The following is a 27,268-nucleotide window of genomic DNA, read 5'->3' as shown; positions in this document are numbered from 1 at the left end:
AACTTCAGGGTATAGGAGGAACTACATTGGCAAAAATTTCTAAAAATGTAGTGCAAATTGAGGGACCTGACGGGAGATCGGCAAGTGTTCGCCCGTTTGTGGCAGACTATAAGGCTCCTCTGTGGGGGAGAGACACCATGTCCCAGTGGGGAGTCCAGTTAATCATTCCTAAGACACCCCAGGATTTTCAGAAGTAGCCACTATGGAGCGCCGTACCCACAAGTTAAAGTGGTTGGACAACACCCCAAAGTGGGTAGCACAGTGGCCTTTGAGTAGAGAAAAACTCGAGGCGCTTGAAAAACTTGTGGAGGAGCAAGTAGCTCAAGGACACCTGCAAGAGACAGACAGCCCTTGGAATTTCCCAGTCTTTGTAATAAAAAAGCCTGGGAAGGACAAATGGAGATTGCTCCACGATCTCAGAGAGATAAACAAAATTGTGGAGGACATGGGACCTCTCCAGCCAGGGATGCCTAGTCCAGCTATGCTTCCCCAGGACTGGAAATTGGCTGTGTTAGATATAAAGGACTGCTTCTTCCAAATTCCATTGCACCCTGAAGATGCCCCGAGGTTTGCATTCTCAGTTCCCACGGTCAATAGAGAAGCCCCGATGAAATGCTACCACTGGAAAGTTTTGCCCCAAGGTTTAAAATCCAGCCCTTTCATATGCCAACAGTATGTAGCAGCACTGCTGTCTCCAGTACGTGCAGAGAGAAAGGATGCCATCATCCTGCACTACATCGATGACGTGCTTGTGTGTGCTCCCAATGACTCTATACTCCAATATACACTTGACCTAGTGGTTAAAGTTTTAACCTCTGCTGGATTCAAATTGCAGGAAGACAAAGTTCAAAGAATACCACCTTGGAGATACTTGGGCCTGGAAATTTCTGCAAGGACTATTGTCCCACAGAAATTGGAGATAAATTGCAACCCCAGAACACTAGCAGACCTCCACTCGCTGTGTGGGTCTTTAAATTGGGTAAGGCCCTGGCTAGGCCTCACGAATGAAGATCTGGAACCTCTTTTCAATTTATTGAAGGGGGAGAGGGAGCTGACCTCCCCCAGGGAACTGACTCCAGAGGCAAAGACAGCAATCAAAAAGGTACAGAAGGCCTTGTCAGAAAGGCAGGCACACAGGTGTGACCCAAATCTGCCTTTCCAGTTCATTGTTCTAGGAAAGCTCCCACACCTGCATGGGTTGATTTTCCAATGGATCAAGGGGCAGAAGGACCCACTCTTAATCATAGAATGGGTTTTCCTATCGTTCCAAAGATCCAAAACCATCACTAGGCCACAAGAGCTGATAGCAAAGCTGATTCAGAAGGCCAGGGTGAGGTTGTGTGAATTAGCAGGGTGTGACTTTGCATGTATTCACCTTCCAGTCAGGCTTTCTGAGGAGGGAAGGAACTCTCCTGAGAGACTGACCAAAGGGATGTTTGAGCATTTGCTCCAGAGCAGTGCCAGTCTCCAGCTATCTCTGGACAGCTATAGGGGACAAATATCAGTCCATGCCCCATCTCACAAGTTGTTCAATGAGGAATTCCACCTGATTCCTCAAGAGAAAAGGAGCCGGAGGGCGCTCAGGGCTCTCACAGTGTTCACTGATGCCTCTGGGGCTTCCCACATGTCGGTGATGACTTGGAGAAATCCACAGACTCAGCATTGGGAAGCTGATGTTGAGCTTGTGGAGGGATCCCCCCAGGTGGCTGAACTGGCTGCAGTGGTGAGAGCTTTTGAGAGGTTTTCCGAGCCGTTCAACTTGGTGACAGACTCTGCCTATGTGGCAGGTATAGTGTCCAGGGCGGAGCGGGCTGTGCTCAGAGAAATAGAAAATGAACATCTCTTCAGGTTACTCTCAAGGCTAATTTATTTAATCTCGCACCGAGAACATCCATTCTTTGTGATGCATGTGAGGTCACACACTGATTTGCCAGGTGAGATTGCAGAGGGGAACCGAAAAGCAGACTCCTTCGCTGCACCAGTTGAAAAGGCAAGGCTCCCTGATGTCTTCCAACAGGCAAAGCTGAGTCACGAGCATTACCACCAGAACGTGCCAGGTTTGATTCGACAGTTCCAGCTAACACGGAGTCAGGCCCGAGCCATTGTGACCAACTGTCCTAATTGTCAGCTCCTGGCCGTGCCATCGTTGGGCATGGGGGTAAACCCCAGAGGCCTTGGCAGCTGTGAGGTATGGCAGACAGACATCACACACATTCAGAGTTTTGGTCGCCTTGAATGTGTTCATGTGAGCGTGGACACATTCTCAGGTGCAGTGTATGCCTCTGCCCATATAGGACAAAAGGCTGCACATGTCAAACAACACCTAGTACAAGCATTTTCAGTATTGGGGGTGCCAAAAACGATCAAAACAGATAATGGCCCAGCGTATGTATCCAAGGAGTTCCTGGAATTTCTCCAGCAGTGGGGAGTGGAACATAAAACTGGCATTGCCCACTCCCCCACAGGTCAAGCTGTAGTCGAGCATGCACACCAGACGCTCAAGCAGGTATTGAAAAAACAAAACAGCTCCGCTCCGTGGATGTCTCCACGAGAGAAGCTCTGTAAAGCTATGTTTACTATCAATTTTCTGAATTGTTCATTCGAAAATATGAGTCCACTGGTTGTACGTCACTTTAACAGTGGCAAGCAGTTTAAATTGTCTCAGCATCCACCGGTCTTGATTAGGGATCCAGAAACTTGGGAAACCAAGGGTCCCTATGGACTTGTCACCTGGGGTCGTGGCTATGCGTGTGTAGCTACTCCCTCAGGCCCTCGGTGGATTCCCCAGAAGTGGGTGAAACCTTTTGTCCCCAAGAATCCAGGTCAAACAGAAGGGGACAAGAAGCAGGTATCTGATGCTTCAAAGAGAAGACGCCGCCGGATGGGAGAAGAAGAAAGTTCCTAGGCATGAATTCCTTCCGGCAGAAACAGAAGCTTTAACATGTTCTTAAAATGTTTGTTCTTCCCTTTTAGAGAAAACCTACCTCCCACTCAACCCGGTGATGAATCCCATCCGAGTTGTCATCCTGCTAATGCTGAACAGTCAGGCAGCCACATGGATCGTCCCTCAGCCATGTCAAAACGTCTGGGTGACCCTGGCACAGACGCTACAGCAGGAAAACATTTGCTTGTCCACTGCAGCAGCAAAAGACCCTATGTCCACCTGTCTGGTAGGAATTCCATGGCAGGCTGGAGAATTTCCAGCAGGCCTAGACACATACAGGTCCAATGAAATCCCAGAGTCCTACACCACACGACCACACAAAGCTCAGAAGCAAGTCGGGGGGATCCTAAAATCCTTAAAGGAGTGGTTGCGGGGTTTGCCCAAGATAGCTCAGGAACCCCAAGAGTTAGAGCTATTGGGTTCCTCCCCTGCAGCTTACTGTGTACACTTTGCTGTGCTCCCAAAACCTTCTAACACTGACGAATACCACGTTATAAAACAACACCGTGGGGAGTTCACTGCAAGGAGGTGGTGTCAGAACATGAGCCATATCGGGGCAGACAACCCATCTCACTCCAGCCCCAAAGGTCTCCCTAAGGGATTGTTTTTAATTTGTGGGCATAGGGCATGGGCAGGAATTCTGTCTCGGCTTTTAGGAGGGTCATGTACGATCAGTAAGCTGTCCATATTGACACCCAACCAAACTCTAATTGGTGAATGGACTCACAAAAATAAATCGGCAAACAAAATTCAAAAGAGGAGTGCAGACCCTTTGGACCCAAATTGTAACTCAGAAATTTTTCATTGGGCCAAGTCAAAAAGAGTTGCTGTGTCCCTGTTTCTTCCGTGGGTCGCAGCAGCCAAAGCTCTAGGTGAATTGGGCCACCTAGAGTGCTGGGTAGTCAAACAGGCGAACTTAACATCTGCTGCCATCAGCTCCCTCCTAGAAGACGAGGAAATTACCAGACAGGCCACGCTGCAGAATCGTGCTGCAATAGATTTCCTTTTGCTACTGCATGGACATGAATGCAAGGAATTTGAAGGACTTTGTTGCATGGACCTGACTTCAAAAGCTCCAAACGTCCATGCTGCCCTTCGAAGCATGAACAGCCTGATTGGACAAGTGAAGCAAGAGTCTGAAGATTGGTTTACAGAACTGTTCCAGGGATGGGGATTCACGGGGTGGTGGACATCTGTTGTTAGATCAATTTTGTTAGTCCTTGTTATTCTGTTCTTTGTAACCCTAGCGTTCGGGATCCTGCGTCACCTAATTTTCAAAGCTATCAAGGGCCTCATACCTTCTACCTCAGAGGTCAACCACATAGAGTTGGCTAACCTGAGGAGGCCTGACTACGCCACCAACATGGGGTGGTGGGAAACCCATACTCAGGGTTAAATTAAGCCCAGTGAATTCCTGCAACCTTGTTTAACAAATAAGGGGGAGGTGTTACGGTGAGCTCCTGGACACCCTTTTGTCCCCCCTTTCCTAGGGCCTCTGTGGCTCTGATCATGATAACCCCTGGATCCTCCTCCCTGCCCCAACGGGGTTGGCGGGGAGCCAGGAGAGCCCACCCTGTCCAAAACCTATATAGACCCCTGAAACTTCCTGCTCTTCCTCTTTTGCCCCACTCTCCATGGACACCACAGAATAAAGAGAGCTGTTCCAACTTCCCTGGGTAAGAGCCTCTTTTGAATACTTTTCCCTCTCCTGGTATTCCTCCCCTCACAGCCCCATATCTCTGAGCTGGTCGGATCCTAGAGGGGGCTGCGTGGAGGGGGGAAAACTACAGAAATTACACCCCTCAAACACCGGTGTTCTGTGCTTTCCTTCCTTTGGAAAAAAAAAAACATCATTCAACTCCGGGTGTCCATGTCTGAAAGTGGGATTCCACCTCTAAAATTCCCTATATCCAACGGTTGCTCCCAGACAAAATCTGCCAGTACCATCAAGTCTGGCTGGCCTTGGCCTCTGGTGGCTGCCCCTGCCACACTGGGGCTCGGTTCTTCCCTTCCCATGGAGATCACTGTGACACTGTGGGCACCTCATGGAACCAAGGGGATCATTGTGGCACCACTGGAGCCCATGGAACCAAGGGGCCATGGTGACACCGCGGGGCTTCATGGACCCAGAGACCATTATGACTCTGTGGCGCCTGATGGAACCATGGAGACCATTCCGACCCTTCAGGGCCTGGTGTCACCAAGGGGGCATTGTGACACCTCAGGGCCTCCTGGAAGCAAGGGACCATTGTGACACTGTGGGGCCCCATGGAACAAAGGGAACATGGAATAGGTCTGGCTGGCTTGGCCTGCCAGGGACCACCTGACAGGTCTGGCTGATCTTGGGATGTCAATGGCTGCCTCTCATCAGCTCCTGGAGCAATGGGGCTCCGTGCTCTCCTTTGTATGGAAAAGAACCATCTGTCTTTTCTGATGCCCCTTGCCAAAACTGACACTCTGCCTAAAAAATTTCCTATATTCAAGGGTATCTCTAAGAACAGAATCTGTCAGCTCTGGCTGGCCTTGTCCTCTGGTGGTCACCTCTCATCTGCCCCTAAAACAGTGGGGCTCTGTTCCTTCATTCCTATGGAAAAGAACTGGTCTTCATGTCCAGGAACCATGGCCAAAATTAGAATTGGCCACTGAGCCCGGCCGGGCTCACGGAACCATCTGCAGCCCCGGGCAGATATTGACTCTGCCAGTGCTGCCATCCTCCCTCCAGTGAGAGAAAAGGACACAGGGCAGGCACACAGAAGACACCGAGGTCAATGAAGAGGAAGTTGAGTCCCAGATGGGAGGGATGAGGGGATGCCTTGATCTTGGGGCTGAAATCCTCTGGTAAAGCTATGGAGAAGGATTTCATTGATACATCAGACTCTCTTTTTCCCTATAAGGCATTGAAAAGTATGGGGAGATGACTTGTTTCAGCAAAGGCCTCCATGTAAAAGTAAGCAAATGTTGAAGTAGCTGAGATCCCATGAGAAGTTTGAACAGAGAAAGAGAGCAGAGTGATGAGACCCTGTGCCCTCAGGGAGAGAAGAAGACCTCTGTTCCCAGAGATGATTTCAGAAGCAGTTGAAGAGAACCTCTGGTCTTGAACAGCTCATCTTTAAACTAATACCCCAGAAGTTGGCATGGCCCATGACACACAGCTGTGAGAAAAGCTGTGAAAAAATGGCAGGGATTTCACTATTACACTTTTTCCGAGTGGCTGCTATTCATGGAACTTGAGAACCACAAGAGAACTGTTTCCTTATGGAGAAGTCTCCATAGCAAGAAAAATAGACTCCTCTCCCTAAGTGAAGTGAAGAAGGACTATTCTAGAGGTGGTAGACTGGCTGAAAATTTTAGGTTTTGTCTCCTTACGTTGTCAATAAGGAAGAAAAAGTTGTGGCAAGAAGAAGAGTGTTCTGAAAGTTTTGTGCTGATTCTTATTACTTTTTCTTTTAGTTACTGCTAATAAACTTTTCATAATGCTCTTTTAAAGTTTTGATCCCACTTTTCCTTTCTCCTTATCCTACCTCACAGCAGGAAATGAGTAAGTATATTCTAGTGAGTGCACTGGTAATTAGACAGCACTGAACCCACCACACTAATTGATGCATTGCCCAAGAAATCTCAAAATGGTGAACCAAAACCACTACAGAAACTTCCTGATGAACTGCACGAGAGCAGAGGGAAATCAAGGCAGAGCCATGGTTTGTTAGGACTTGCTTGATCCCAATGAGCCGCGTGGTGCATTTGGAGTTGAGCCCTGGAACATCAGGGCCTGAGAGGAGTTTGCACAAAACTTTCCAGGAGTTAAACTCAAGAGCAAACACCCAAAATGTCTCAATGCATTAATGGGTTCCACTGAGGTCCATCCCCAACAAAGGCTCCTTATGGACTCTTTGGAGGAGAGAACTGGAGACCAGGATGGCACAAAATCCTCTCAGAGATTCAAAATGGCACAAAAAACTCTCAGTGTGCAAAGGAAAATCCAAAGTACCATATAAAAGTTGAGTATCTAAAAGTATTAATGAGCTCCACTGAGTGTCAGCACAAAGCTCTCAAGGGACTCGTTAAGGCAGATAATTGGGGCCATGATTGCACAAACCTCACACAGAGTCTGGTTTAAAAGGGAAACACCAAGTACCTTAAAAGAACTGAAGTACCTTGAAGCATTAATGAGCCCCGCTGAGTGTTGTTACTGACAAAGCCTCTCCAGGGACTAATTACAGCAGATAATTGGAGGCCATGATTGAACAAAGCTCTCAGAGACTCCAAGGCAAAAGCAAAGCCCAAAGTCCTTTGCAGAACCTGCAGTCCCTGGGAGCATGAAGGAGCCCCCAGGGCCATTCCTGACCAAGGCTCCCCAGGGACTCCTTCCAGCAGATCCTTGAGGCCACTGGGATGTGGGCTAGGGGGGATGCTGAGGGCAGGACCAGGGGGTGACAGTGCCCAGCCTGGCTGGGGCTGTGCCAGGAGGCCCCAGGGCCTCAGGACAAGGTGTCTCCTCACAGCCCTTGGTGGCACAGACCCTGCTGTGCCCAGGGCACCAAGACTTGGCTTCTCTTTGTCCCCACCTGTCATCAGTGCCTCCAGTTCTCTGCTCTGCCTGGGGCCTGGGGACACTTTCTCAGTCGTGTCCCTCAGTGGGACCCATTAAAAGTCCAAGAATCTTTGGAGTTGGATTCTGACTTGGAATTCTGGAGAGGTTTCTTCAGCTCCCTCTCAGGGCCTGATGTTCAGGGCCTGAGCACAAAGCCCCAGAGGGTCATTAAAGTCCTTGTGCTGTGTCTGTGCTGCTGAGCTGGGCCGGGCTCCTGGCACAGAGGGTGATCCTGGTAACCAAGCAGAGCTTCAAAAGCACATTTCTCTTGCTGAGCAGCTCTTCTCCCAGCCCAGCAGGGCTGGGGCACTGCCTGCAGCCAGCCCGGGCACAGCACAGAGGCACAGAGAGCTTCAATCAGTCAGGGCTGGGAAGGGGCTGAGAAGTGCCTGGGGCAGAATCACTGCCAGCCCTTGGCACAGGAACCTCTGGCTGCAGGACAATGCAGCTGCAGCTCCTGGAGAGATCTCCTGAAGCTGGAACATCCCAATGCCCACAGACCCTGTGAGTACAACTCTGAGCATTTCTGGTGCAGGGGAGGTGAAATTTTGATGAAGCTCTGAAATACTGAAGGGTTCTCACCAGTCATAAAATATTTCCAAGACAAGGATTTGATAAAAATGATATTTCCAGAGATTTTGTATTCAGTTTCCTTCTACTGGAGAATGACAGGGAGGGAGGGATAAATATTAACTGTTGATTATGAATTTTGACAAGTGCCTGAGACATCTGAACTGTTAGTTTTAGTGCTCAGTAGATTCACAGGCGATCCCTAATGTTCTTTCAGCCACTCTGCCCATGGACAGCAGCAGCACCACCTTTGCTGGAGCCATCAGGCTCAGTCTGAGCTGTCCTTGCTCCAAGCTGCAAACAGAACCTGCCCCAGCCAGTGCCCTGCAAACAGGCAGGGTTCTGTCAGGCCAAGGAGAGTGCACAGAGATTTGAGGTCTGGGAGTGCTGGCACAGAGAGATCAGGCACAGGGAAACACCTGGAGGAGGAAAATCTCCAGGAAGCAGAGAGAAGATCAGGGAAGGAGAGAAAACAAAACCCAGAAATGCTGAGGCAGGGAGAGTTTAGAGATGTCCAGAGGATCCCCTCCAGTGCAGCCCCTCCCTCTGCACAAGCCCCCTCCCTCCTGTCCCCCAGCCAAGCCTCTGCCCTCAGGGCCGGGGCTCCAAGGCGTGCAGCCCCTCCTGTGCAGGCAGAGCTGCAGCAGAGCCGTGGGGCAGCTCTGCAGCCCCGGGCCCAGTTCCCTCTGCAGAGCACAGGGCTGGGAGCAGCTGCCCGGCACTGGGGGCTCTGGCAGGGGGCACAGCTGGCTCAGGGTGACACAGCTGTCCCCAGTGCCCGGCTCTGGGCAATGCTGGCAGTGCAGCCAGGGAAGGAGCTGCATCTCCCTTCATCCAGTGCCATCAGAAGGACACATGGAAGTCTCTCTGAGATTTCAGTCTAAGCTGGGAGCTTCAATCCAGGGAGCAAACCTGTCCTAGATCATCTCTGATTTATAAGATTGATGGGGAAAGGCAGAGGTGTTGTTACACTGAAAATGCTGCTGGGTTGGTGAAATGAGCAAGGTGAGTCCTTGGCTCCAAATGTGGGGCTGAGCTGTGGTGGATCCATCTGCTCACAGCAGTACCTAGTAACATTTTAGGGGAAGCGTGGGAAGGTGATCACCCTCCACCTGAGAAAGGTTAGAGCCCAGAGAAACTCTGAACAGGTCAGAATGACAGACCATCTCCCCTCATATTTCTCTCAGCACTTTGCCTAAGAGAAATTACTCTGTTCTCCCTGGGGGAAGCAGAAATACAAAGATTTTGATATCCAAGACTACTAGGAAAAATATTGCGGAGCTTATAACAAAAACCACATAACTCTTAAACACAAAATTGTGTCTGAGTGTGCTCCAGAGGAGGGTGTGTGGGAAATGGCTTTGATTTTGGTTACAGGTATCTCCTCTAACTCTTCACTGTCCTTTTTCCATGACCAGGTGCCCATGTGCAGCCACAGCAAATGTCCAACAGCAGCTCCATCAGCCACTTCCTCCTGCTGGCACTGGCAGACACGCGGCAGCTGCAGCTCCTGCACTTCTGCCTCTTCCTGGGCATCTCCCTGGCTGCCCTCCTGGGCAATGGCCTCATCATCAGCGCCGTAGCCTGCGGCCACCACCTGCACACGCCCATGTTCTTCTTCCTGCTCCACCTGGCCCTCAGCGACCTGGGCTCCATCTGCACCACTGTCCCCACAGCCCTGCACAATTCCTTCTGGGACACCAGGAACATCTCCTACGCAGGATGTGCTGCACAGCTTTTTCTGCTTATCTTCTTCCTTGGAACAGAGCTTTCCATCCTGACCATCATGTGCTACGACCGCTATGTGTCCATCTGCAAACCCCTGCACTACGGGACCCTCCTGGGCAGCAGAGCTTGTGCCCACATGGCAGCAGCTGCCTGGGCCAGTGGCTTTCTCAATGCTCTGCTGCAAACAGCCAATACATTTTCCCTGCCCCTGTGCCATGGCAATGTCCTGGGTTAGTTCTTCTGTGAAATCCCCCAGATCCTGAAACTCTCCTGCTCCAAATCCTATCTCAGGGAACTTGGGCTCATTGCTGTTAGTGCCTGTTTGGTATTTGGTTGTTTTGTGTTCATGGTTTTCTCGTATGTGCAGATCTTCAGGGCTGTGCTGAAGATCCCCTCTGAGCAGGGACGGCACAAAGCCTTTTCCACCTGCCTCCCTCACCTGGCCGTGCTCTCCCTGTTTGTCAGCACTGTAATATTTGCCTACCTGAAGCGCCCTTCCATCTCCTCCCCATCCCTGGATCTGCCCCTGTCAGTTCTGTACTCGGTGGTGCCTCCAGCCCTGAACCCCCTCATCTACAGCCTGAGGAACCAGGAGCTCAAGGCTGCAGTGTGGGCACTGATGACTGGATGCTTTCAGAAACATTAAACTGCTGGCCAATTTCTCCAAATTACTTCGAATAAAAGTCATATTTGATACTTCTTTTTGGTTTCATCTTGGAAGTCTTTGTTTTACATTTAATGTTGTCCACAAATAAATGCCATTCCTTGTGCCATTTCTCATTTTGTTTCACTCCACCTTTCCTGTACCCACAGACTTTGTCAATGAGGGCCTGCACTCTCAGTGACTTTAAAGGAACTAAAGGATGTCCCAGCAAAGTTTTCTGCAGAGATGCCCTTTTGTTGCCTTCTCTGGAGCTGCAGCAGCAATGTCTGTGTGCAGAGCTGGGAACAGATCAGGGCTGGCACAGCAGCTCTGCTCCTGCTGGCCACACCATTCCTGATCCAGGCCAGGAGCCATTGGCCTTCTTGGCCACCTGGGCACACGGCTGGCTCATGTCCAGCCTGCTGTCCATCAGTCCCTGCAGGTCCCTTTCTGCCTGGCTGCTGTCCAGCCACTCTGTCCCCAGCCTGTAGCGCTGCAGGGGTTGTTGTGGCCAAAGTGCAGGACCCGGCACTTGGACTTGTTAAACCTCACCTTGTTGGGTTTGGGCCCTGGATCCAGCATTTCCAGGGCCCTGTGCAGAGCCCTCCTACCCTCCAGCAGATCAACATTCCCAGAGAACTTGGTGTCACCAGGGTTGCATGAAGCCCCAGAGTGTCCCAATGGTCTCCATGATTCCATGAGGCCTCCCAGACTCACAATGTCTCTTTGGTTCCATGGGACCCCTTGGTGTCACAAAGTCCCTTGGATCCTTGGGCCCTGCAGTGTCACAATGGCCCCTTGGTCCCCCAGGGCCCTGCAGTGTCACAGTGGATCCTTGGTTCCATGAGGTGTCACAGTGCAGCAATGGTCTCCTTGGTTCCATGGTGTCACAATGGCCTCTTGGTCCCAAGGAGCACTCCGTTCCCAAAATTGCTTCCTTCATTCAACAAGTACTCGCATTGTTGCAATGGCCTCTTGGTTATACAAGGTGCCCTCATGTCATAGTGGTCTTTGTTGTTCACGAAGCCCCAGAGAGTAACACTGACCTCCTGGTTCAGTGCAGTGTCACTTGGCCTTGTAAAACCTCACCTTGTTGGATCCAGCCTGTCCAGGTCTCCATGCAGAGCCCTCCTACCCATCCAGCAGATCCATACTCACACCCAGTTTGGTGTCATCTGCAAATTTGATGATGGTGGACTCAGTCCCCTAATCCAGATCATCAGTGTAGATACTGAAATCCACGCTGACTGGCTCTGACCCCTCGGCCATCCCGTGGGTGCCCTGTGGTGGCACTCAAGGTGATCTGTTCCATAACCTTGCCAGGCACCGTGCTCAGCCTGACAGGCCTGGAGCTCCCCAGCTCCTCCTTCCAGCCCTTCTTGGGGATGGGCTCACACTGGCACCTCCGGTGCTCTGGGACCTCCCTGGTGAGCCAGGACTGATGGTAAATGATGGGGAGCAGCTTGGGGAGCTCATCCACCTGCTCCCTCATCCCCCTAGGCTAGATTCCATCCCATACACCTGTGAGAATCTGAGTGCTTCAGCTCATCACCAACTGCTTCCTCCTGGATCACAGGGGGCTGTTCTGCTCCCTGTCCCCATCTACCAGCTCAGGAGAACACTTGTACTGAGGACAACCTGTGTACTTGTTGAAAATTGAGACAAACAAGGTGTAAAATCGTTTAGCCTTTTACTTGTCTTTAGTTACTTTATCTTTAGTTCCCTGTGTAGGAGCTGAGCTTGTGACCCCTTTATCTTTAGTTGTATTCTCCACTGCATCCAATAAAGAATAGAGATTCTCCTTCTCCCTGCCTTTGCTACAAAATTTTATGTAAAACTTTTTTTTTTTTTTTTTACAGAAATCAACAGGTTAAGTTCTATTTGAGCTTTCACCTCTCTAATTGTCTTTCTGCATAGCCTAAGGGCATTGTAAAACACTTCCCGTGTTGCCACTCCTTTTTTCCTCTGAGTTCCCAGGAAAGCTGTATGGGCAGCCAGGACAGTAATTTTCATCACTAGCCCATCTTTTGCCACACTGGGATAGGCAGCTCCTTCCCAATTAAGACAGCTTTCTTGAAATATGTTCATCCTTCCTAAACCCCTTCCTTTTTAAGGGCAGCTTTTGTTTAAAATATCAGTACCTGATTCAGTACTCCTCAAATCAGAATCCTAAAAAGGCCAAAGTCTGCCCTTCCTAATTCCAGTGTAGAAGATTTGTTGCTGCCCTCTGCAGAGCTTCCTGCCCTCCAGCACAGCCACACTCCCACCAGCTTGGTGTCACCTGGGAACTGACCCAGGCTGCCCTCTATCCCCTTGTCCAGATCAGCAATAAAGAGATGTAAATGGCCGGGCCAAAGTCTCCAGTTCTGGGGATGCCCCTGGATGTGACTCCATTCCTCAGCTGCTCTGAGTGCCAGGGCTTGGATGGGGGAAATGGTGGGGTGGGGGCAGGGACAGAGTCTGATGGATTGTCAGCCATAAAGGGTCTTGATTTTCATATATATTCCAACTGCATGAGGAGGCACTTGGATTCAGTGTCAACTGGAGATTTCACACATCAATTTATTAGGAGTAAAAAAAACTAAACAGGACCTGAAGAAATCTTTTCTCACTCTCCTTTTAAATATAGTGTAATCAACCACAAGAGATTTGAAAACTTAAATGATTCCCAGGGCTTGGCTTGTTAAGGTGTTCTGAATGTTAACGAGCCCTGGGGCACTGAATTCCTGCACTGAAGAGCTGAAGGCTGCACAAGCCTCTGGAGCAGTAAAATTCAGCAGCAGCCTCCAAGTTGCTGAGGATGTCAGCAGCCCCCACTGAGGCCATCCCTGCCCAGAGACCCTGGGGGAATGGGCAGACAAGGAGAGCGTCCCTGGGGCTGGGGCAGCAGAACTCAGAGGCACCAGCGGCTCCAGCTGGGAAATGGAGTGTGGGATGGGGCTGTGAAAGCCCTGCCTGGGCTGTGCCAAGCAGGACACACAAGCCCTGACCCCCATCCCCTAAAAAGCTCTCTCAATGGGACATTTAAAAGGAATTACAATTGGTTCTGTCCTCTGAGTTGGATGCACTGGAGAAATACCAACAAGAGATTCTCAGGAGCTCAAAACAATAAAACATCCTTTCTGGCAACATAGAAGATAAGAGAAACTTTGGGAAAAGGTTTAATAGGTCATTAAATCAACAAAAAACATTTCTCAAAGCATTAATCCTCGGATGTAGGGAGTTTTGGAGGTGGAATCCCAGTTTTGGCCATGACAGGATGAATGATTTTTTCCTATAGGAAAGAGAAGTGCAAGTCCAAGTGTTCTGGAAGAAGATGAGAGGTGGGCACCCTTAGGCCAAGCCAGCCAGACCTGTCTCTCCTGACACCTTTCGTCTAGGGTCTATCCTTGGACACAGGGCATTTTGGAGGTGGAATCTCAATTTTGGCTGTGGGTTCCTGGATAGGAAGAATTATTTACATTAGGAAGAAAAGAACAGAGCCCCGGTGTTTCAGAGGAAGATGAGTGCCAGCCCTCAGGAAGCCAAGGCCAGCCAGACTTCTCAGTGCTGGCAGCTTCTGTCTGGGAGCTATCCTTGGATATAGGGAATTCTGGAGGCAGATCCTCAGTTTTGGCCATGGGTGCCTGGTGGAGATGGATGTTTTTTTCCCATAAGAAAGAAAAGCACACGGTTTCAGTGTTTCAAAGGCAGATAAGATGTGACCCTTGGGTGGTCAAGGCAGCCAGACCTGTCTCTCCTGGCAGATTTCATCTGGAAACAATCCTTTTACATAAGGAAATTTGGAGAAGAAATCCCAGTTTTGGCCCTGGTTCCCTGGAGGAGAAGGACAGTTCTCTCCCATAGGAAGGAAAGCCCAGAGCCCCAGTGCTTCAGGGGCAGATGAGAAGCAGCCCTCGACATGCCAAGGTCAGCCAGACCTGTCAGGTAGTCCCCAGGAGGCCCAGCCAGCCAGACCTGTTCCATGTTCCCTTGGTTCCATGGGACCCCACAGTGTCACAATGGTCTCCTTGGCTCCATGAGGCCCTGGAGTGTCACAATGTTCCCCTTGCTTCTGCAGTGTCACAATGGCCCCGTGCTTCCATGAGGCCTTGCAGTGTCACAATGGCTTCGTGGTTCCACAAAGCCCTGATGTGTCACAATGGCCCCTGGGCTCCGTGTGCCCTCGCTGTGTCACAGCGGCTCCTCTGTGACACTGCGGCTGCACAAGGTCACCATGGACCCTTGGTTCCTTGGGGTCACCGAGTTCACAATGGTCTCCTTGATTCCATGAGGCAGCACAGTGTCACAATGGCCCCTTGGTTCCCTGTGGTTCTGTAGTGCCACCATGGTGACCTTGGACCTGCATTGTCACAACTGACCCACGGTTCCATGATGTTCTGCAGTGCCACTGTAGCAGTCAGAGGCCCTGCAAGGCCTCCCTGGTGGTCACTCACCTAAGATAAGAAATGCCTAAGTCACAGTGACTGGACCAAAGAAGCCCCTCTTCTGCATTCAGACCCTTCTTATCTCTCTGTAAGGCTATCGGTTGTATTCTCCTCAAACCTGGCAACTGGACAATTTCCAACACCCCAGTACCCCATATAAACACCCATTTCTACCCAGTTCAGCAGAAGAACTGTCACTGCATCCCTTCAGAGGAGCTGGCAATAAAGGACATCGCTGTGGAACCGCATACAGCCTTTTCCTCTCTCTATCCCTGTGTGTCTGCCAGAGGCACTTGTGAGCACAGAGCGAAATCACTGAGAACTGAACTCACAGAGCTGAAATCACTCCAGAGGTGCTCGCTAAGTTGCCTGTGGCTGGGAGCTGAGCCGAGGGACCCAGACAGGCTGAGCCTGACAGCGCAGCGCTATCCGGACACCCACGGCAGCGGCAGCCCGGGGGTCAGATGGACCCCTGGGACCCCAGGCTGCATTAACCTGGAGTGACTGGATCACAGAGGAACCATAAAGGAAGTTACTGCAATAATACTGGGACTATCTGGGAGTGACTGGAATCATACTGGGAGTGACTGGAATCATACTGGCTGACTTGGAGTGACTGGGACCTTACTGGGAGCAAATGGTACCATAATGAGAGTGACTGGGTTCATACTGGGATCATACTGGAATGGACTGGAACCATACTGGGAGTGCCTGAAACTATTATAGGGATGAATGGGAACACCTGGGAACATGCTGGGATCATACTGGGATCACACTGGGAGTGACCAGGATGATACTGGGATCACACTGAGTGTAACTGGAAGTGACTGGGACCATACTGGGGTGACTGGGAGCCACAGGGCCCAAGCTGGGAGTGGCCTGGGGGGAACTGGGGGAACTGGCCCAGCTGGGGCTCAGGGTTGTTCTCCCCCAGGGCTGCCCCAGGTCCTGCTGCCACACCTGGCCCCACAGAGCTGAGGGACAGGGCACAGCTGAGGGACAGGGGACAGCTGAGGGACAGGGCACAGCCAGGGAACATGTCCTGGCTGAGGGACAGGGGACAGGGACAGGGCACAGCCGAGGGACAGGGCACAGGGACAGGGCACAGCCAGGGAACACAGCCTGGCCGAGGGACACTGAGCCCCAGCACTTTGGGCTGTTGCCCTTGGGCTCCCAGCACAGCCCCAGGGGCAGAATCCCCTCCAGAAACTGTTGTTTGCTTTCAGCTCTGCTCTGGAACATTCCCCAGGAGCCCCTGCAGTGGCTGCAGCCCAGCCGAGTGCCCGGGGCCACCAAAGCCGCTCTGGCAGTGCCCTCCTGCCCCGGGCAGGGCACGGAACACCCAAGGAAAAGCTCGTGCTGGGCTCAGGGCAGGGACAGGGCACTCCCTTGGTGCTGCCACGGGCACAGCAGAGCTGGCCTGGGCAAAGGATTGGGATCAATGTCCCACGGAATCCCAGCAGGGATTACTTCTCATTGCACTGCTCTCATTGGATTGGTTATCAATTCCAATCATTTCCCCATGGAATTCCCATGGCAGTGGATTAGGGGGGAGATCCATCCATGAAATTCTCAGCTGACCGGGATGAGAGTGAGATCTGGCCATGGAAATTCCATGGCAATTCCTGCATTCCCAAGTCCCCCATTTCTGAATCCCCCATTCCCATAGGAATTGCCCTTCCCTTCCCACACCCACCTTTGTGCTCCAGAGCCTCCCAACCATATCTGATATATTTTGGGGGCCTTTCCACACAGGTGTGTCCCAGGTAATGCTTCATCTGCTCCACCATGACCCCTCTGGATTCCCAGCACCTCTGGGATATCCAGACGGCAGTGTTGGACACTGCAAAGCTCCCAGATCCCAGCTGGAAGGAGATGAAATCCCAGCCCTCGTAGCCGTACTGGTGAGATCCATGGATGCTCCATTGGACAGGAGGTCACAGCTGGAAACCCCCTGCACTGTGTGGAGACCTGGGAACGAGGAGAGAACAGACCCATGGAGTCGTGTCCCAGCCCCTGGGAGCCCCTTGGAGCTCCCTGGATTCCCATCCCAGCCCCACAGATCCCCCCAATCCCCAGAGATCCCATCCCAGCCCCTGAGAGTCCTCCATTCCCACAGATCCCAGCCCAGCCCCCGGCTCCCCCCACTGCCCCTGCTCTGGTTGTGCCGGCCCCGTCTCCAGGTCACTGTCAGCCACGGGCCGGTTCCTGTCCTTGAGCAGGGTCTGGATATCCCAATATCCCAGCTCTGGCTATCCCAATATCCCAGCTCTGGCTATCCCAATATCCCAGCTCTGGCTGTCCCAATATCCCAGCTCTGGCTATCCCAATATCCCAGCTCTGGCTGTCCCAATGCCCCAGCTCTGGCTGTCCCAATGTCCCAGCTCTGGCTATCCCAATATCCCAGCTCTGGCTATCCCAATATCCCAGCTCTGGCTGTCCCAAAATCCCAGCTCTGGTTATCCCAATGTCCCAGCTCTGGCTATCCCAATATCCCAGCTCTGGCTATCCCAATATCCCAGCTCTGGCTATCCCAATATCCCAGCTCTGGCTGTCCCAATATCCCATCTCTGGCTATCCCAATATCCCAGCTCTGGCTGTCCCAATATCCCAGCTCTGGCTATCCCAATATCCCAGCTCTGCCTATCCCAATATCCCAGCTCTGCCTATCCCAATATTCCAGCTCTGGCTATCCCAATATCCCAGCTCAGCTCCCGCCCCCATCCCCGGTGTCTGTGCCTCCATCCGGCCCCGCTCGCTGCCGCAGCGCTCGCAGGGGGTCCCGTCCACGTCCCCCACAATCAAGGACTGGGGGACTCCTGGGCCGGGCTCTGACAGCGCCACTTCCAGGAACTGCAGGGAGTGGAAAACTGGGGGGACATGGAGATTTGGGGGAGCTGAGGGGGCTGAAAGTGAGAGTTTGGGGATCCAGGGGGTCCACAGGCCAAGGAAAAGGGGGACATGAAGAGATGGCAGAGCTGGGAAGGAGGTTCAGGGGCTGAGAGCCAAGGAAAGGGGGTGCAGGGACTGGGAGAGCTGGGATGGGGTGTCCAGAGAATCCTGGAAAGGAAAGGGGGTGCCAGGGCTCCTGAACATGAGGAAAGGAGGGGCTGGGGGCTGGGAAAGGCAGGAATGGGGGCCCAGGGGTCCCAGGTAGGGAAAAGAGTGGGGCTGGGGGTTGGGAGAGGTGTGGGATGGGAACATGTTGAGTTGGTGCCGGATAAGGGGGTGCAGGGGGGTCTCAGTGCCGGGCAAAGGGGTAAAATGGTGTCTTGGTTCTCAGGAATGGGGGCGCAGGAGGGTCTCAGGGTCACGGAAATGGGGGGGCAGGGATGGAGAGGTAGAAGGGAGTTCCAGGGGTCCTTGAGCCCAGGAAAGGGGAGTCCAGGGTTTCCCAAAAAGGGATACCAGGGTGGGGACACCCGGGGTGTTCGGGAAGGGGGAGTTCAGAGGGTCTCTAGCTTTGCACAAAGGTGGGGCTGGGGGCTGGGAAAGGCAGGAATGGGGGTCCAAGGTGTTCCAAGGCGTTCCAGGATCAGACACACGGGAAATCTAGAGGCTGGGAGCAGGGAAAAGGGGAGCAGAGGGCCCTGATGTCCGGAAATGGGGGATTCAGGGGGGTCCCTGTGCAGGATAAGGGGAGCAGGGGGGTCCCGGTGCCGGCAATGGCGATTCAGGGTCCCGGTGCCGGGGTCCCACTTCCCCCTCGCCCGCCAGGAGCGCCCCCAGCCCCAGCGCTGGAGCCACCGCGCTGCTCCTCCTCACTCCCAGTATGATCCCAGTATGATCCCAGTAGGATCAGTCACCCAGGAGCTGCTCCCAGTATGATCCCAGTACAGCCCAGTCACTCCTGGCATCCCCCCACCCCTCTCTGCGTTCCGACCTGTCCCGGCTCCATCCCCGCCCCTCCCGCGGCTGCGGGGAGGAGGAGGAGGAGGGAGGAAGAGGCGGAGCGGCAGCGGGAGCAGCAGGAGGAGCGGGGAGGATGAACCGCGGGGCTCCGGCTCCGCCTGAACTCGCAGCACCCCGGGAGCGTCGCCCCCATCCCGCAGGTGCCCGGGCAGGGGGAGCTGGCCCCAAATATCCCGGGGCTCCCTGGGTTTGGGGTTTTTGGGGGGATGTTTGGAGCTGGCGGGGCTCCAAGGCCGAGCCGCAGCTGCCCTCGGGGGGACATCGGGGGTCCCCGGGAGGTGTTTTTGGGGGGTCCCGGTGCGGGTGGCGGCAGAGCCCCGGCGGGGCCGGGGGGATGCGGGTCCCCCCGCGGTGCGGGTTGGGCTTCCCGGCCGGGCCCTCCGAGCTCTGCCGGGGCCGCGTGGGGACCGCGCGGGAGCGGCGGGAGCGGCGGGGGGACCCCGGATTTGGGGAGCCCCGGGAGAGCCGCGGCTTCCCTGGGCGGGAGCGCAGAGAGAGGAGAGCCCCAGGAGCCCCAGCGGGGACCCCGAGAGGGGGGACCCCTGGCAGTGCCGGCACCCGGCAATGGGGGTGCTGGGGCTGGAGGGGCGGCATGGCCGGGAAAGGGGTTCGGGGGTACCGGGGCCGCCAGGGGCTGCTCCCAGCAGGTGCCCAGTTCCTACCCCTGTGTGCTTCCAGTTTCCTGGGCACTCCCAGGATGAGCCCAGTCAGTCCCAGTATCACCCTGGTCACTTCCCCTCACTCCCTGCAGGATCCCTGTTTCTCCCAGTATGAGCCCAGTCATTCTCAGTCATTCCCCATTATGACGCTATTTGCCCTCAGCAAGTCCCAGTTGCTCCCACTTTTCTCCGGTGTGTTCCCACTTCTCCCAGTTGCTCCTAGTATAGTCCCAGTCACTCCCAGTATGATCCCAATATGAGTCCAGTATGATCCCAGTCTGCCCCAGCAGGGCCCCAGTCACTCACACTTGCCCCCAGCATGGTCCCCGTTGCCCCCAGTACATTCCCAGTGGCTCCCAGTGTGGTCCCAGTCACCACCTGCATGTTCTTAGGTACTCCCAGTACATCCCAGTTGCCTGGAACATTCCCAGAGTCTTTGCCAGGCACTCCCAGTTACCTCAGCATGGTTCAGCTGCCCCCAGTTTTATCCCAGTCACTGCCAGTACATCCCAGTTGTCACCTGCATGACTCCTGTCATTCCCAGTTGCTCCCAGTTGCTCTCAGGGTGTGTGCATTTGGCTCCCAGCATGGGCCTGGCAGCTCCCAGTAACCCCCAGTCAGGGTCCCTTGGCACCCACTGTAATCCCAGTATGATCCCAGTCACTCCCAGTATGATGCCAGTGCCCCCCAGTGTGATCCCAGCTGCTCCCTGTCAATGCCAACATGACCCCAGTAACCACCAGTATGATCCCTATGACTCCCAGTCTCTCCCAGTATATCCCAGTCCCTCCCACTTCCTCCCAGTTACTTTCAGCATGATTCCAGTTGTTCACAGCCACTCCCAGTCAATCCCAGTATGATTCCAGTCACCCTCCATGGACCTGGCTCCTCCCAGTCTCACCCAGCATGGACCCGGCTGCTCCCACTGTGATCCCAGTATGATCCCAGTTGCTGCCAGAATAGTTGCAGTTGTTCCCAGTTCCTCCCAGTATGATCCCAGGTGTCCCTAGAATAGTCCCAGTCCCTCTCAGCATGGTCCCACTCACTCTCAGCTGTCCCCAGCATGGTCCCAGCTGTTCCCAGTGTGCTTCCAGTCCCCCCAGTATGGTCACAGACACTCCCAGTATATTCCAGTTGGCCCAGTAAGGTTCTGGTGACCTCAGAATGATCGCAGTCTTTCCCAGTTACTCCCAGTTGCCTCCAGCATGATCCCAGTTTCTGGCAGTTGCCCAAAGTGTGGTCCCAGTCGCTCCCAGTATTAACCCAGTTTCCCCATTTGTGGTCTCAGTCCCCTCAGCACGGTTCCAGTACCTTCCAGTTGGTCCCAGTTGCTTCCAATGTGTCCAGATTTTCCTCCCAACATGGGCCCAGTAGCTCCCAGTGACCCCCAGCCAGGATCCATTCACACCTGCTGGAATCCCAGTGGCTCCCAGGATGGTCCCAGCTGCACCCAGCCCCCCCCCAGTATGGTTCCAGTCACTCCCAGTATGATTCCAGCCCTGCCCAGAATGACTCCCTGTCACTCCCAGGGTGGGCCCAGTTGCTCCCAGTCACCTCCAGCATGGTTCCAGTCCCAGCCAGCACACTTCCAGTCATTCCCAGTATGATGCCAGCCAGTTCCAGTAGGATCCCAGTATGAATCCAGCATGGGCACAGCTGCTCCCATTATCATCCACTGTGGTTCCAGTTGCTCCCATTTACCCCCACTGTGGTTTCAGTCTCTCCCAGTGTATCCCAGTTGCTCCCACCATGTTCCCAGTCACTCCAGTTGTCCTCAATTGCTTCCAGCCTGATCCCAGTTACTCCAAGTAAGATCCAGTAGGATCCCAGTTGCCCCCAGCATGCTTTCAGTTGCTTCCTGTTCTCCCCAGTGTGATCCCAGTTGCCCCCAGTTGTCCCTTGTATCAACCCCATCACTCCCCATATGATCCCAGTTGCTCCCAGCATGGTCCCAGTCATGCCCAGTTGTCCCCGGTGTAGACCCACTCACTTCCACTCGCTCTCAGTTCTCCCCAGCATGGTCCCCGTTGTTCCCAGGGTGTTCCCAGTCACCCCAGTAAGGTTACAGACATCCCCAGTAAATCCCAGTTGCCTTCAGCATCTCTGTGGTCATTCCCAGACACTCCCAGTGATCCCAGTAAGGTGCTTCTTATCCCAGTATGATCTCAGTCATGCCCAGTATGTCCCAGTTGTCTCCAGCCTGCATCCAGTCATTCCCAATTCCTCCAGTTTGCTTGCAGCATGATCCCAGTTTTTCTCAGTTGCTCCCAGTAGCCCAAAGTGGGATCCCAGTTGCTCCCTTTCATCACCAGTATGAGCCCAGTAACCTCCAGTATGATCCTTGTCACATGCCAGCACTCCCAGTATGGTCCCAGTATAATCCCAGTAACTTCCAATCACTCGCAGTATGGTCCCAGTTGCCTCCAGCTACATCAACCCAGTTAATCCCAGTATGATGCCATTTGCTCCCAGAGTGCTCCAAGTTGCTCCCAGTCACCCCCAGTACAGGGATGCTGTGCATGGTGTGTTCCCAGTCACTCTCAGACACTCCCAGTATTAGTCCAGTCCCTCCCAGTATGATCCAGAGATGATGCCAGTGTGCTCCCAGTCAGTGCCAATATGAACCAGTTGTGCTCCACACGGTTCCAGTTGCCCCTTTCACCCTCACTGTCCCTCCCAGTCTCTCACAGTGTCCCCCCGTTCCTTCCAGCATATTCCCACTCACTCCCAGTTCCTTCCAGCGCGATCCCATTTGCTCACAACTGCTCCCAGTCAGCCTCAGTGTCGTGGCACTCACTGCCAGTATGATCCCAGTCACCTCCAGCATGATCCCAGTCTAAGCCCAGTCGTTTCCAGTCATCCCCAGCAGGCACCCAGTGACTCCCAGTTCCTCCCAGTTGCTCCTAGCATGATCCCAGTTGCTCACAGCTGCTCCCAGTCACCCTCATCCCGGCCCGGGCCAAAGGAGAGGCAAACTGGGGAAACTGGGGGCTGCACATCCAAACTGGGGCTGCCTGGGGACCCTGCCTGGGCACTGCCGGCCCTTGGGGCTCCTCTCAGGAGATCAGGAGGGGGGAACGCACAGAGGGCTCGGGGATGCCAGGAGTGGCAGCACTGGGAAGGACTGGTTTGTACTGGGATTGTACTGGAATCATACTGGGAGCAGCTGGGCCCATGCCAGGGCAGACTGCAGTCACCCCGAGGGAGACTGGGATCGTACTGGGATCATACTGACACAGAGTAGGAGCCTACGGGGGCCAACTGAGACCATGCTGGGGGCAAATGGGATATACTGGGAGTGACTGGGAGCATGATGAGGGTGACTGGGAGCAGCTGTGAGCAACTGGGATCATGCTAGGAGCAACTGGGAGGAACTGGGAGTCACTGGGTGCCTGCTGGGGATGACTGGAAACGACTGGGCTTATACTGGGATCATGCTGGAGGTGACTGGGATCATACTGGCAGTGAGTGCCACGACACTGAGGCTGACTGGGAGCGGTTGTGAGCAAATGGGATCGCGCTGGAAGGAACTGGGAGTGAGTGGGAATATGCTGGAAGGAACTGGGGGACACTGTGAGAGACTGGGAGGGACAGTGAGGGTGAAAGGGGCAACTGGAACCATGTGGAGCACAACTGGTTCATATTGGCACTGACTGGGAGCACACTGGCATCATCTCTGGATCATACTGGGAGGGACTGGACTAATACTGGGAGTGTCTGAGAGTGACTGGGAACACACCATGCACAGCATCCCTGTACTGGGGGTGACTGGGAGCAACTTGGAGCACTCTGGGAGCAAATGGCATCATACTGGGATTAACTGGGTTGATGTAGCTGGAGGCAACTGGGACCATACTGCGAGTGATTGGAAGTTACTGGGATTATACTGGGACCATACTGGGAGTGCTGGCATGTGACAAGGATCATACTGGAGGTTACTGGGCTCATACTGGTGATGAAAGGGAGCAACTGGGATCCCACTTTGGGCTACTGGGAGCAACTGAGAAAAACTGGGATCATGCTGCAAGCAAACTGGAGGAATTGGGAATGACTGGATGCAGGCTGGAGACAACTGGGACATACTGGGCATGACTGAGATCATACTGGGATAACAAGCACCTTACTGGGATCACTGGGAGTGTCTGGGAATGACCACAGAGATGCTGAAGGCAACTGGGATTTACTGGGGATGTCTGTAACCTTACTGGGGTGACTGGGAACACACTGGGAACAACGGGGACCATGCTGGGGAGAACTGAGAGCGAGTGGAAGTGAGTGGGTCTACACCAGGGACAACTGGGCATGACTGGGACCATGCTGGGAGCGACTGGGATCATATGGGGAGTGGTGGGGTTGATACAAGGGACAACTGGGGGCAACTGGGATCACACTGGGGAGAACAGGAAGCAACTGAAAGCATGCTGGGGGCAACTGGGATCCTACTGGATCTTACTTGGAGCAACTGGGATCAGGCTGGAAGCAATTGAGGACAACTGGAGTGACTGGGAACATGGTGGGAGCAACTGGGATACACTGGGAGAGACTGAAACCACAGTGGGGGTAAATGGGAGCAACTGGAACCACAGTGGATGATAATGGGAGCAGCTGTGCTCATGCTGGATTCATACTGGGATCCTACTGGAACCGGCTGGCATCATACTGGGAATGACTGGAAGTGTGCTGGCTGGGACTGGAACCATGCTGGAGGTGACTGGGAGCAACTGGGCCCACACTGGGAGTGACAGGGAGTCATTCTGGGCAGGGCTGGAATCATGCTGGGAGTGACTGGAACCATACTGGGGGGGACTGGGTGCAGCTGGGTTCATCCTGGGAGCCACTGGGATTCCAGCAGGTGTGAATGGATCCTGGCTGGGGGTCACTGGGAGCTACTGGGCCCATGTTGGGAGGAAAATCTGGACACATTGGAAGCAACTGGGACCAACTGGAAGGTACTGGAACCGTGCTGAGGGGACTGAGACCAGAAATGGGGAAACTGGGTTCATACTGGGAGCGACTGGGACCACACTTTGGGCAACTGCCAGAAACTGGAATCATGCTGGAAGCAACTGGGAGTAACTGGGAAAGACTGCGGTCATTCTGAGGTCACCAGAACCTTACTGGGCCAACTGGAATATACTGGGAGTGTCTGTGACCATACTGGGGGGACTGGAACCACACTGGGAACAGCTGGGACCATGCTGGGGACAGCTGGGAGTGAGTGAGACCATGCTGAGTGGGACTGGGACTATTCTAGGGACACCTGGGATCATACTGGGAGGAACTGGGAACAACTGCAGCCATTCTGGCAGCAACTGGGATCATACTGGGATCACAGTGGGAGCAGCCAGGTCCATGCTGGGAGGAGCCAGGTCCATGGAGGGTGACTGGAATCATACTGGGATTGACTGGGAGTGGCTGTGAGCAACTGGAATCATGCTGAAAGTAACTGGGAGGAAGTGGGAGGGACTGGGAGCATGCTGGGAGTGACTGGGATATACTGGGAGAGACTGGGAGTCATAAGGATCATACTGGTGGTTACTGGGGTCATGTTGGCATTGACAGGGAGCAGCTGGGATCACACTGGGGGCACTGGCATCATACTGGGAGTGACTGGGATCATACTGGGATTACAGTGGGTGCCAAGGGACCCTGACTGGGGGTTACTGGGAGCTGCCAGGCCCATGCTGGGAGCCAAATGCACACACCCTGAGAGCAACTGGGAGCAACTGGGAATGACAGGAGTCATGCAGGTGACAACTGGGATGTACTGGCAGTGACTGGGATAAAACTGGGGGCAGCTGAACCATGCTGAGGTAACTGGGAGTGCCTGGCAAAGACTCTGGGAATGTTCCAGGTAACTGGGATGTACTGGGAGTACCTAAGAACATGCAGGTGGTGACTGGGACCACACTGGGAGCCACTGGGAATGTGCTGGGGGCAACTGGGACCATGCTGGGGGCAAGTGTGAGTGACTGGGGCCCTGCTGGGGCAGACTGGGATCATACTGGACTCATATTGGGATCATACTGGGAGTGACTGGGACTATACTAGCAGCAACTGGGAGAAGTGGGAACACACTGGAGAAAAGTGGGAGCAACTGGGACTTGCTGAGGGCAAATAGCGTCATAATGGGGAATGACTGAGAATGACTGGGCTCATACTGGGAGAAACAGGGATCCTGCAGGGAGTGAGGGGAAGTGACCAGGGTGATACTGGGACTGACTGGGCTCATCCTGGGAGTGCCCAGGAAACTGGAAGCACACAGGGGTAGGAACTGGGCACCTGCTGGGAGCAGCCCCTGGCGGCCCCGGTACCCCCGAACCCCTTTCCCGGCCATGCCGCCCCTCCAGCCCCAGCACCCCCATTGCCGGGTGCCGGCACTGCCAGGGGTCCCCCCTCTCGGGGTCCCTGCTGGGGCTCCTGGGGCTCTCCTCTCTCTGCGCTCCCGCCCAGGGAAGCCGCGGCTCTCCCGGGGCTCCCCAAATCCGGGGTCCCCCCGCCGCTCCCGCCGCTCCCGCGCGGTCCCCACGCGGCCCCGGCAGAGCTCGGAGGGCCCGGCCGGGAAGCCCAACCCGCACCGCGGGGGGACCCGCATCCCCCCGGCCCCGCCGGGGCTCTGCCGCCACCCGCACCGGGACCCCCCAAAAACACCTCCCGGGCACCCCCGATGTCCCCCCGAGGGCAGCTGCGGCTCGGCCTTGGAGCCCCGCCAGCTCCAAACATCCCCCCAAAAACCCCAAACCCAGGGAGCCCCGGGATATTTGGGGCCAGCTCCCCCTGCCCGGGCACCTGCGGGATGGGGGCGACGCTCCCGGGGTGCTGCGAGCTCAGGCGGAGCCGGAGCCCCGCGGTTCATCCTCCCCGCTCCTCCTGCTGCTCCCGCTGCCGCTCCGCCTCTTCCTCCCTCCTCCTCCTCCTCCCCGCAGCCGCGGGAGGGGCGGGGATGGAGCCGGGACAGGTCGGAACGCAGAGAGGGGTGGGGGGATGCCAGGAGTGACTGGGCTGTACTGGGATCATACTGGGAGCAGCTCCTGGGTGACTGATCCTACTGGGATCATACTGGGATCATACTGGGAGTGAGGAGGAGCAGCGCGGTGGCTCCAGCGCTGGGGCTGGGGGCGCTCCTGGCGGGCGAGGGGGGAGTGGGACCCCGGGCACCGGGACCCTGAATCGCCATTGCCGGCACCGGGACCCCCCCTGCTCCCCTTATCCTGCACAGGGACCCCCCTGAATCCCCCATTTCCGGACATCAGGGCCCTCTGCTCCCCTTTTCCCTGCTCCCAGCCTCTAGATTTCCCGTGTGCCTGATCCTGGAACGCCTTGGAACACCTTGGACCCCCATTCCTGCCTTTCCCAGCCCCCAGCCCCACCTTTGTGCAAGACCAGAGACCCTCTGAACTTCCCCTTCCCAAACACCCCGGGTGTTCCCACCCTGGTACCCCTTTTTGGGAAACCCTGGACTCCCCTTTCCTGGGCTCAAGGACCCCTGGAACTCCCTTCTACCTCTCCATCCCTGCCCCCCCATTTCCGTGACCCTGAGCCCCCCCTGCAACCCCATTCCTGAGAACCAAGACACCCTTTTACCCCTTTGCCCGGCACTGAGACCCCCCTGCACCCCCTTATCCGGCACCAGCACAACCTGTTCCCATCCCACACCTCTCCCAGCCCCCAGCCCCACCCTTTTCCCTGACCTGGGACCCCTGGGCCCCCATTCCTGCCTTTCCCAGCTCCCAGCTCCTCCTTTCCTCAGGTTCAGGAGCCCTGGCACCCCCTTTCCTGGGCACAGGATTCCCT

General features: G+C 54.6%; 2 protein-coding genes and 1 pseudogene across 2 annotated transcripts in view; 2 read left to right on the top strand and 1 right to left on the bottom strand.

Annotated features, from left to right (window-relative positions):
* The window catches only part of LOC140681480 (uncharacterized), a 1,248,316-nt gene that overhangs the window by 397,603 nt on the left and 823,445 nt on the right, over nucleotides 1–27,268 (top strand).
* LOC140681450 (uncharacterized) overlaps nucleotides 1–27,268 on the bottom strand; it is an 86,732-nt gene that overhangs the window by 22,749 nt on the left and 36,715 nt on the right. The window lies entirely within an intron of this gene.
* On the top strand, nucleotides 9,892–11,733 carry LOC140681452 (olfactory receptor 14J1-like; annotated as a pseudogene).

Source organism: Taeniopygia guttata, chromosome 36 (assembly GCF_048771995.1).
Source record: "Taeniopygia guttata chromosome 36, bTaeGut7.mat, whole genome shotgun sequence".
Taxonomy (NCBI): domain Eukaryota; kingdom Metazoa; phylum Chordata; class Aves; order Passeriformes; family Estrildidae; genus Taeniopygia; species Taeniopygia guttata.
Note: the sequence above shows the minus strand (reverse complement) of the source record. Positions and strands in the feature narration are given on the sequence as shown.